The sequence below is a fragment of the Grammomys surdaster genome, unplaced genomic scaffold, assembly GCF_004785775.1.
Source record: "Grammomys surdaster isolate TR1022 unplaced genomic scaffold, NIH_TR_1.0 125562, whole genome shotgun sequence".
Lineage (NCBI taxonomy): Eukaryota > Metazoa > Chordata > Mammalia > Rodentia > Muridae > Grammomys > Grammomys surdaster.
In genome coordinates this window covers 1,282,831-1,294,179 of record NW_021620409.1, presented here as the reverse complement: position 1 = coordinate 1,294,179, position 11,349 = coordinate 1,282,831, and positions in this window count along the sequence as shown.

Sequence of the window (11,349 nt, the reverse complement as noted above, 5' to 3'; positions counted from 1 at the left end):
ACTGATTTATTATTCATAGAATCTATTGATTAAAAAAAGAAATCAAAGTGTAAACACAGTGTAAAAGGAACAAACCTTTAAATACTGATATTACTACATTCCATGAAGTTAAGCAATGGAACATTTCTAATTGTCTAATCTCTTCTCATCCTCTACAACAAAAAAAAATCTTGCTGAAAGAAAATATTTTTGTACATGGGTATGTAAAGCCCTCTTGAGCAATTATACATGAACAGTCCACATATGGTCCTAATTTCTATGTGTGTAACACATTTTGAGTTATAGATTTATGTAACATTTTATTGGCATCTTCATTTTTAATTCAAAACAATTTTTTTGATTTCACATACTGATTGCTTTCAGAAGTGAGTATATAACATTAAATTTCAATTTCATTACTATTTCCAAACTTCTATAGTATATTAGTAGAATCTGAACGCCCAATCATATTTATTAAACCTAGGTGCTATCATTGTTATTGTCAACATTAATATGTATTGTTTTTATTGGCTAAGGAAGTAAATATGTTTGTTAACAAAGACATCAGAATAGATTTTCTTTTATTACAAAAACTTTTTGATTTAAATTAAAAAGAATTAAAATATGGGCCACAGAAAATAATTAAATGCAGCCAGAAGTCAATAGTTATTTTCTATTAACTCTGAGACACTTGTGCTATTTTAACAGTTTGTTTTTGCTAAGTTTATTTGCTATTTTATCTTTAAACTCTCTTGAGTATAAAAGAAACTCATACAAATGACTTTTTTCATCTCAAAGTGTAATAGTGACTTTTTTTCTCTCAAAGAATTATCAGAGTGAATAAAATTACCTGTTGGAATTACTTTTTCAAACCATAGAGCTCTACACTGTAATCCATATGTCCTGTTCTCTCCTGATATTTAACAGACAACCCAGAGTCTGTGATGTAAGTTATCAAAGGTTTTGTACTGGTTTCTGTGTTATGCAATTCAACGTGTGATAAGAACTAAACTAATAATGGATATTATTCACCTTTCAACTTTAGTCTTCTGAGTCTCCATGTTTTTACTCTTTAGGAATATTTTTTTTCATCAATATGCCATCAAAACTGGCAAATAACTGTTATGAGGTTTACACGACAGTTAAAATTTACTAAAATGTAAAATTTAGAGTAATAAATATATTTAAATCATTTCAGGATTGTTGCATTTTTAAGGTTAAAATAACCTTTCAAAGATGGATAAAAAGCATTTTTTTACAAATATGAAACATGCTGTTTGGTATATCTGGTATTATTATCAGATATAAAACTCTACAGAAGCCAGTCATGACTAAAATTCTGCCACTAAAAAGCATAGAAATAAACATATTCATAAAATTCTTCAGAAGATGGCTTTGTCATTCAGGTCACACTTGCCTCTTTTAATTATACAAAACTTGACATAAAAATATGCATGGTGAATTGTTTGTAAGAACGCTAACAGCCTCACTTACAAAAAAAATAAATGTACCTTTAATCTCTTTTACCATTTCATAGACACAGAATGTGCTAAAAACATACTATTGTTATATTCTTGAAATTCTTTAAGAAAACAAAGCATGCGATACTGTTTTAAGACACTGGAAGGTAAAACATTTTGAAGGTCTCTGGATAAGATAAAATTGAAATCTGCACAAGGATAAATACAACTTTACCTTCTCTGCAAGTCTATGAATTCCTGACACACTCAACTAAGAACAAGTAGTATGCAACCAGATGTTCAAAACATGTACATAGTGGTGCTGTGACTCATCCTTCTTCAAAACCAAATAATATAGAGAAACAGAGAAAAGTGTGTGTCAATCAACTTATAATATCCAACCTGGCTTCCCTTTGGTCAAGCAATTTTCTTAATGAGTACATGGACTCAGTCTATGCTCAGGAGGTAATTTATTGTCAATTCATTTGAGATTAGTTAAACCCAGAAGTAAAACGTCCTACAATGTTCTCTTCTTTCACAGTCTTACCAATATTGTACTAATTACTAAAATTTGCCAGTGCACAACAGAATAGGAAACAAAAAAATTATGCTTATATATCCAAGTCTTGCAAGACTAAAATACAAAAGAACAAACAATAAATCTTGTAATTAATAATCCCAGTATTAAGAGCATATAGTGGTATGATGTAAGTCCTAAAGATTTTAACAATATCATCACTACAGCAGCAGCATCTGGATCCCACATAGGTATTCTCTTGGGCTGACACTTCTCATTGACCACATCATTCCTGGGCAGACATTCTATGTTCCTGTCCTATCTAACTATGTTTAGGAACTCTAACACTACCACCCACTACCTGGTTATTAATGATCACTCTTAAGTAGCACTAAAACGAAAAATATCAAATAAGACAGAAATAAATACAACACATACAGTTTAAAAGAAGAAAGAGAACCAGGAAGGTTGATATTGTAGTCAAGGCTTGAGATGAGACAGAAAAAGTATTTAAGGACAAGTTTGATCTGTATTGAAACATAGACCTTCCCCATCTAAACTTCTAATTTGTATAAGGAAAATGACTGAGAATTTACTGATCCTAGAAAGAAAGACAAATAAAAATGCTCTAAATGTGGTTCAAAAAGCCCAAATTCTTTACCAGGCTAGCTTCCAAATAAAGAGCTATAGGGCCAGGTAATATGTAGCAAGGAAGACCCTATGAAAAGAACCTGAGAGACTGTTGGGCTGTTGTATGTGTGCGGGTGTGGGTCCTGTGGGTCAAGTTGTGGGTCCCGCGTGTCTGCCACCCTAAGGGTCTGGGGCCACAGCTCAGGGAAGCAGAGGCACGGGAAATAGACTGAGTTCACTCCATGCGCCAGGTGAAGTCGGGCTGTGAGAAGTCACAAGGCTCTGCTTCAAGGGTGGAGAGAACACAGTCTGAGACCCTACAGGGGCTGGAGCTCTTGGGTTGGGGATCATCGGGCCAAGGGATGGCCAGGAACAGACTGGTCTCCAGTCCTTGGGCTCTCAGGTGCCACTGAGAGGACATGGAAGGATCAAGACAGGAGGCATACAGGCTGCATCAACCAGCAGCCAAAGGGGCAAAGGGGAGAAGATGAGCTCCAGAGGCACCCCGCTGGAATGAGACTCTTGGTCATGGTGACTCGTTTGGCTGGGTCTTGGCTGGGTCTCTATGGCTGGAACATAGAGAGGTCATTGGCAGGTTAGACAGCAGCTCTGTAGTTGAAGACCTTCTCCATGGTCCCCCACAGCTGGCCCCAAAGACGAAAGGTAGTCCAGGTCTTAAAATATGGTCTTAAGATCTTTATTGTCATGGTGGAAAGTGGATGAAGCTGTACCCAGTGTTCTCAGGGCAGGCCTGAGGTTAAATACCTTTTGGGAGGAGAAGGAGGGTCTTGGAAGGAATGCTTAATTGGCTATGCCCTCTAGTCTTTAGGTATTTCATGAATATGTAGATGTCTTGAGGCTCTGCGGCCTGTGTCATGCCCTCTACCTGTGCTACATGACCAATGGCCACAAACCTCTCTTTGGGAGGGGCTGTGGAGGGCTAAAGCTACATGAGAGGAACCAGGGGTCCCAGGAGCGATGTCAAACTCCTACCATCCCTTTAGGGTCTCCAGGGTTTGAAACATGCTCAACCAGTTACCCAGCTGCCTCTCACAGCCCACCACCCCACAAGAGATCACTGGAAAAAGCTGTGGGAGTGAAACTCAGATTGCATTGGAGACCCTAAGATGTTGGAGAAGTCAAAAGCATGCTCTAGCTGCCAAAGAAAGCTACACACTGGAAGTGAGACCTACCTAACAGAAAATGTATGTTGCAATCAACAAAGCTGAAAGGATAGAGTTATTGCAGCCCTTTGGCTTTGAACATGGAGCTACAGAATTTGACACTTGCCTGCTGGGATTTGATCTTGCTCTTGTCCAGTTTGTCCTGTGTCATCATAGGTTAAAAGAACAAAATTTGCTTTTATTTTACATAGGGTTACAGTTATAAGACTCCCTTGAGTTTTAGAACAGACTTTGAGTTTTAGAAGCATTGGTGAGACTTTAAAAGACCACAGAGACTTTTGAAACTGTGCTAAATACATTTTGCATTGCAATATGGCCATAAGCCTATCAGGGTCAGAGTATGGTAGTTTACATGAGATGCCACCATATAATTAGGCATTTGAATATTTGGTTCTCATTTGGTGCACTGTTTAAGGTAATTTAGGAAGTGTGGCCTTACTGGAGGATGTTACTAGAGGATGGATTTAAGGTTTCAGAATCTAGGAGGTACTCTTATTCACTTTCTGAAACTTGCTTATGGCTTCAAATGTGCTCTCAGCTTGCTGCTTCAATGGCCATGTTTCTCCATTGTGGTACTGATAGACTCCCATCCCTCTGGGACCATAGGCCCAAATAAATCTTTCCTTCTAATGTTACCTTTTGATCACATGAATATCCTTAAACACCTAGATGACAGAAACTAGACTGAGTCAGGAAAGCCAATAATACAGGTGACTAGAGTTGAATTTGTTATCTACCAGCATCCCATCAGACTTTGAAGACTTATGTGTTTATAAGCATTAGAAGTCCGTATTGTATGTCATATAGATCTTAGCTACATATTATACATTAAATAGCCTACAGTTTGTTTCTATAACATCATCCCAACTTTCAAAATACAATGGAACAGGCTCCAGCAATTTCTTGCTTAACCTAGAACTACAGCAGTGAAGTAAAGACCTACTCTATATGGTGGTTGTAAATGAATCATCCTCCTTAATTACAGGATTCTCACGTGGGGGGGGGGGGTAAAATGCTCTTTTGTGAGATGTCTGTGATGATGTTTCCTGAAAGATTAGCATTTGAACTAGTAGAGTCTAAAGATGACCTTTCCTTTGTGGGTATACATTTAGTCTACTGTGTATCACAAATGAATAAAAGAACAAAGGAAGAGTGAATTTTCTCTCTTATATGGTGTGTCTGACTGTCAATGTGTGTGCATGTGTACATGCCACATGCATGTAGAAGTCAGAGAACAACTAGCGAATGTCAGTTTTATTTTTCCTCTACATAGGATTGAAATGAGGTCATTACACTGGGGCACAAGTATATTTCCTGCTAAGCCTACGTGCCAGGCTCATTTATCTTACATCTTGAACTGTAATGTTCATCTATTCCTGACCTTGGACAGTTCTCATATGTTAAAACTCAGACTTGAAGCAGATAGGCCTTCATTCTGAGACCACCAGATATGGTAGTTTGAATGAGAATGGCCCCCATAGGATCATTATTTGCTTGCTTAGTCTCCAGTTGGTGAACTGTTTAGGAAGGATTAGGAGATGTGGCCTTCTTGGAAAAGTTGTGCCATCTGGTGTGGGGCTGTAGCTCGCATGTGGGCATGGGTTCTGTTGGACTGAGTTGTGGTTCCCACATGTCTGCCCCCCCAGGCAGCTGGAACAGCAGCTCGAGGAGCAGAAGCTCGGGAATTTGAGTTTACTACACATGGTGCCGGGCAGACGAGGGGCTATGAGAAGCCACCGAGCTCCACTCCGGGCATGGAGAGATCTCAGTCTTAGGTCCCGGGGCAGAGCTCTTGGGTCGGAGGTCTCTGGGCAGAGGCGGCTGGCGGGAGACCAGTGGCCTCAACCCTTGGGCACCCAGGCACCGTTGGGAGACCGCAGAAGGACTGAGACAGGGAGGGGCATATGGGCTGGTCAGGTCTGCAGTCGAGAGGAACGAGGGAGAGAAGCTCCAGCAGCACCCCACAGAGTAGGGACTCTTGGTCGAGACAACTCACTTGGCTGGGTCATGGCTGGCTCGGCTAGCTTGCTTGAGTTGGCAGCCTCTGTGGCTGGAATGCAGAGAGGTCCTCTGGCAGGAGATTAGGTGGTGGCTCATTGGTTGAAGGCTCCCTCTACGGTTCTCCATGGAGAGCCCCAAAAACATGAAGAAATCCATGGTTTTAAAAGGTTTATTGTCATGGTGGAAAGTGGATGAAGCTGTACCCTGTATCCTCAGGGTGGGCCTGAGGTTAAATATCTTTTGCAAGGAGGATGGTCTGAGAAGAAATGCTCAATTGGCTATGCCCTCTGGCCTTTAGGTATCTCATTAATATGGAGATGTCTTGAGGCTCTGAGGCCTGTGGTCATGCCCTCTACCTGTGTTACATGACCGAAGGCCACAAACCTTTCTTTGGAAGGGGCTGTGGAGGGCTGCAGCAAAGTGAGAGGAACCAGGGCCAAGGAGCAAGGCCAAACTCCTACTGTTCCATTAGGGTCACTGGGGTTCAAAGCAGACTCAACTGGGTACCCCACTGCCTCTGACAGCCCACCCACTGCCCCACAATCTGGTACCAGGAACAAAACACAGAGTAGGACTCTGGTGTGGCTTTAAAGACTGATGGTCTCTGGATGGTCTAGCTCTCTATACTGAATGCTGATGATAACTTCTAAAAAGTCCTAAAAGTTTCTTGCTTATTCTGAGGGTTAAAAGCCACTGCTAGCATCACCAGACACCATGCTCTTGCCATAATTATCATGAATAAACCTTCTGAAACTGTAACCAGGCCCCCTATTTAATGCTTTTTGCTAGAAGTTTCCTTGGTCATGGTGTCTCCTCACAGCACTAGAACAGTAACTGAGACACTGGGCATGGATGGGAGCTACACCCATAATACCCCATAGTAAGCTCCTTTTTAATATCTCTGATATCTATATTAGCATTTCCTCTTGTTTCAGAAAATATGGTATTATCACAATGAGTCAAGAACATTCTAATTAATTATATGTTACTGTTTGCTCTATTTGAAGATATTAACTTTTCAACACTAATCTCATAATTTTTGTGTTTTATACATTTTTGAGGGGTTCTGTAATAGTATACTTAGAAAACTCATGTTTTGTCACCATTGCCTCTGAAGCTATGTCTGTAATTTGTACCCTGGTCATTATTCAAGACATATAATTATACATAGTTCCCATTTGGTACTTTAACAGAGAAACTGCAAAATTAGTTGTCAATTCTGGAACATATAAGCCTTAAAGTTCCTTGCAGCTGTGGAAGATTTAAAGATCCCACAGGGGAAGAAATATATATACTTGGGATTTGTTCTTATTTATCCTAGTTTGCTCTGTTAAAATTCCAGTAACTCAACACAATTTCTTCAAGGTTGTATGCACTAATGTATACATACGTTTCACACAGTATGTAGTCATGGAGCATTGGGTGAGTGAATTACTTTATATAGAAAACAGTCAATATATCATTTCAGATTTCAGCCCACATCAGAGCTTGGATTGGCCCCAGCATCAGTCTGAGGTCATAGATACCTGATTCCAGGCCATCACCTATCCTCAGCTCCCACTGGAACCCATACAAATGCTGCCCAGCTCCAGTACCTTTCTGGAGTCACAGAACCATAATTCTAAGCACCCAATCATTCAAAGGCACCTAACATGACCTGGAAGACCTAGGCACCAGTCTGGATCTACAACCTCAGACTTCTGCCATTCACCTGAAGGGTCCTATTGTGATTCATATAACCTACAAACATGAATCAGCCAAGTCAGGAATACTCCACCCATAAATCAGCTCTCATCATCCCTATAGCTGATTTAAAAGCCACCAAACAGATTCAAAGTCTACTAAACCTGTAAGTATCCAGGAAAGGGGCCCCAAGGGCACTTCCCTGATTGGACTTGGAGTAACAGAAACCCTATTGCTGGAGACACCTGCATATCTTACTGAACACAGAGAAGCCAAGCTGATGCCTAAGTAGAGCCTTAACCCCTATGGACTAGTGTTCATGGAACTTGAAGTTGCTTTGTGTTCAACCAGAGAAGAAAGGCAAACACTAACCAAACTATAAACCCTTTACTCAACAATGGTGACTTGCCTGCATGCTACACTAATGCAGTAGTGGTACTTTGCTGTGGGCTTAACATGCTATCTGATTATATTTAAACCCAATTCCACAAGATGGAACCCATCACTGACACTGCCCATGTGGCCAAAAGAGCTAGGACTAGATAGGCCACAGCCATAGAGGAAAGCCAAATATTTTTCTGCTAGACAATAGCAATGTGATGACTCCTAACAACATTCTGCTATATCCTATTGCATGTAATTTTAAAGACATGCTTTCTCCATCTAGACTCTGGGACTAGTAGCCTCCTACCTGTTGTATACAATGCCCAAAAACCAATCTTGCTCAGCCATCATCAGAAAGCTTCCTCATACAGTAGATGAGAACAAATACAGAAAACCACAAAAGGACAATAGGCAGAGTGTAAGAGATCTTGGAACACTCAATCTTTAATGGAATGTCTCCAACAAACTCCCTTCCTTGGGGCTTGGGGAACCCCGCAGAAAAGGAAACAAAGATTACAAGAGCCATTACAAGAGTGAGGATGGAAGACACTAAAGAGCCAATGTCTTCAAAACACAGCAGGCTAACACACATATAAACTCACAGAGACTGCAACAGCATGAGCAGAACTTGCACACAGCCTAGCCAGATAGGGTCCCAGCACTGAATAGAGAAGTGGACATGATCTTCCATCCCTAACAGAGAGGCTCTCTCCTCTTGACAACCACTCACAAAGGAAAAATGAATCTGTTCCAATGGTGTGTCATTGGGTATACAAACCACACCTAAGGGCAGGAATCATGTGCTGCAGTAAATGGCCAACAAAACTGGAATTCAATGAGATTTTTGGATACATTTTATTTGAAAGCTTTTTGTGGATTTTTTTTACATAACTGATATTTAAATATGGTTTCCAATTTTATGTTTAGTGGAGTGTGTGTTTGTCTGTGTCTGTCTTTGTATCTTGAACTGTTAATTTTCTTATTGTTAGTTTTCTTCTATTCTGGTTGGTTGGTTGGTTGGTTGGTTGGTTGGTTGATTTGATGAACTGTTTTCTAAACAGAGAGAGAAAGAATGTCTGAAGTTATATAGGCAGAAAGGTAGGGAGTATCTTAGAGGACATGGGGACTATGATAAGAATATGTTGTAAGAAAAAAGAATCTATTGTCATTAAAATATTAATGAATAAGCATATGAGCTTTGCATTAAGCAGACAAAGAATAAAAGCACTAATAGGCATTTAAAGGGGATTGTTGGTGTTGAATTTTCTTAATGTTAATTACCTTAATCTTCAAGGTTTTTTTTAATGGAATAATAGTTTCAATAGATTTTCTAAGAATTCAGTGACATAATATGAATAATTGTTTTTTATGTAAGTATTACATACATGCTCCAAAAAATCACTTTAGTCATTTTGTAATTTTTCCTTCAAATGAAGTCAATTCTTAACTTGGGGATGGATGTTCACAGTAGCTTTAATTTATAAAAAGGTACTATTTGTTCTAATTACTGCAAATTTAATCTTTAACGTCATTTGACTTTTCAAACTTTTATTATTATTCATTAAATAGGCATTATGTATCAGAGATCTTATGTACTATGCACTAATTCATATAGCTATCAAATGTCAGATATCTTAGATCTGCTATGAAGAAGTGTATTAGCTATAAAAACTGTCCTTTATACCCTGTATTTGAATTAAACACAGGCATAGAATAATTTCTACCTTTTAATCAGTAGGAAACTACTGTTTATACACTAAAACAAAATATATAATTCAATGTAATTTTAATATATCATTTCACAATATAGTTTGAGGTAATTTACTTAGCTTAATGAAAGTTGAGCTATTAATTTTATAATATAACTTTAAAATAAGAATTCAAATGGAGTCATAGGTGGACCATGTAACTCCTAGAAGACATCGGTTGTTAAATGAAAATTACCCTACAAGATATCAGATCTTTCTCTGTGATTTATTGGCAAGAGTGAGCCCCAAGGTCCGCAAGACTATTATCATCTCCCTTGGTCATCCAACATGGTAAGAACGCCAGTTGTAAGGACACCTCACACCTTGATTGTAGGGACTGCAGGAAATAGAGAAAACAATCTGAAGACATCTAGGGAATTTTCTTCTGGCTACAAGTTTTCATCATGCTGAAATGTTCCATATAGACTGCTGGGGAGTAAACACATCAATGACCTTACCTAGCACTACAGGCTTCGTGCTGTGATACTGTGTGCTAGACAAAAAAAAAAAATGTATCCACTTGTGCAATAGCAGCAAGACTGCTTGGGATAAGCAATCAGTTTACAAATGGATCTGAGCCCTGCTTCACAGGATAGAATTATATATTTTTGCTGTAAATCTGGATAAAAGCCCATAGATAAAAAGGTCATAGGTCCAAGTTATTTTAAATGGCCATGTCAAATACCTTCTAAATCAGTGGTTTCTCAACCTTCCTAATGTTGTGAGCCTTTAATACAGTGGCTTGCATTGTGGTGAGCCCATTCATAAGATTATATTTTTACTACTTCATAACTGTAGTTTGCTAATGTTGTGAATCATAATGTAAATGTCTGTGTTTTCCTATTGTCTTATATGACCCCTGTGAAAGAGTCGTTTGATCCCCAAATGACCCACATTTTGAGAACCTCTATACTAAATGTGTATGTTTGTACACATAGAACTAAGTTCTCCTCAGCCTTTGTCAGAAGACCTTCTTTTGTAAATGAGTGACAGTCAGTGGAGAAATACATTACTGGCCAAAGTACACAAAGCGACTGGGTACTCAGCCAGAAATGATCATATATTTCAGTCTCCCTCCACCAAGGGTCTCAGAACATCAGGAAAGAGGAGGTGGAAAGAATGTAAGATCCAGAAGGTGGGAGGCATGCAATGAATACCATCTGCTGGACATGACATGGCTACCACACTTGTGGGATCACAAGAGCTGTGGTGACCTGCACAAGGCCTATATAAGATCAAGTCAATAAAAAATCCAGCACAAAGAAGGCAGATGGTCTCCATACCCCACTGCTATTGGCAGTGAATAGTTGGTAGAAGAGTGACATTCATTGTTTTCTAAGGATGTGGCCACTGGTAAGTTACTCATGCTCCAGAAGGTAGCTTCACATCCACGAACATATGGACAGCACTAAGTGGCTTATGAACAAACAAACAAAACATGGGGAATGAGGGGAGTAAGGTTGGAAGGAGGTAATTGGAAGGAAGAAGCTGGGGGTAGATATAATTCATTGTGAACACATATGAAATCTTAAAACATGAAAAAATAAGTTAAGCTGTTACCTAATGAATCAAGGCTGAAATCAGATTCTTCTATTGCCTTCTGTGTGTACAATACATGGATATATATTACCTCCAATTTCCATACAATTTCATAGCATCCAAAATGGCTACAGTAGAGATAGTATCAGCTTTTGACTATAACTGAAATGACTTCGTATATTCGTTTTCCCATTTTATAGAAATATTTGTATTAATTTGGCTGA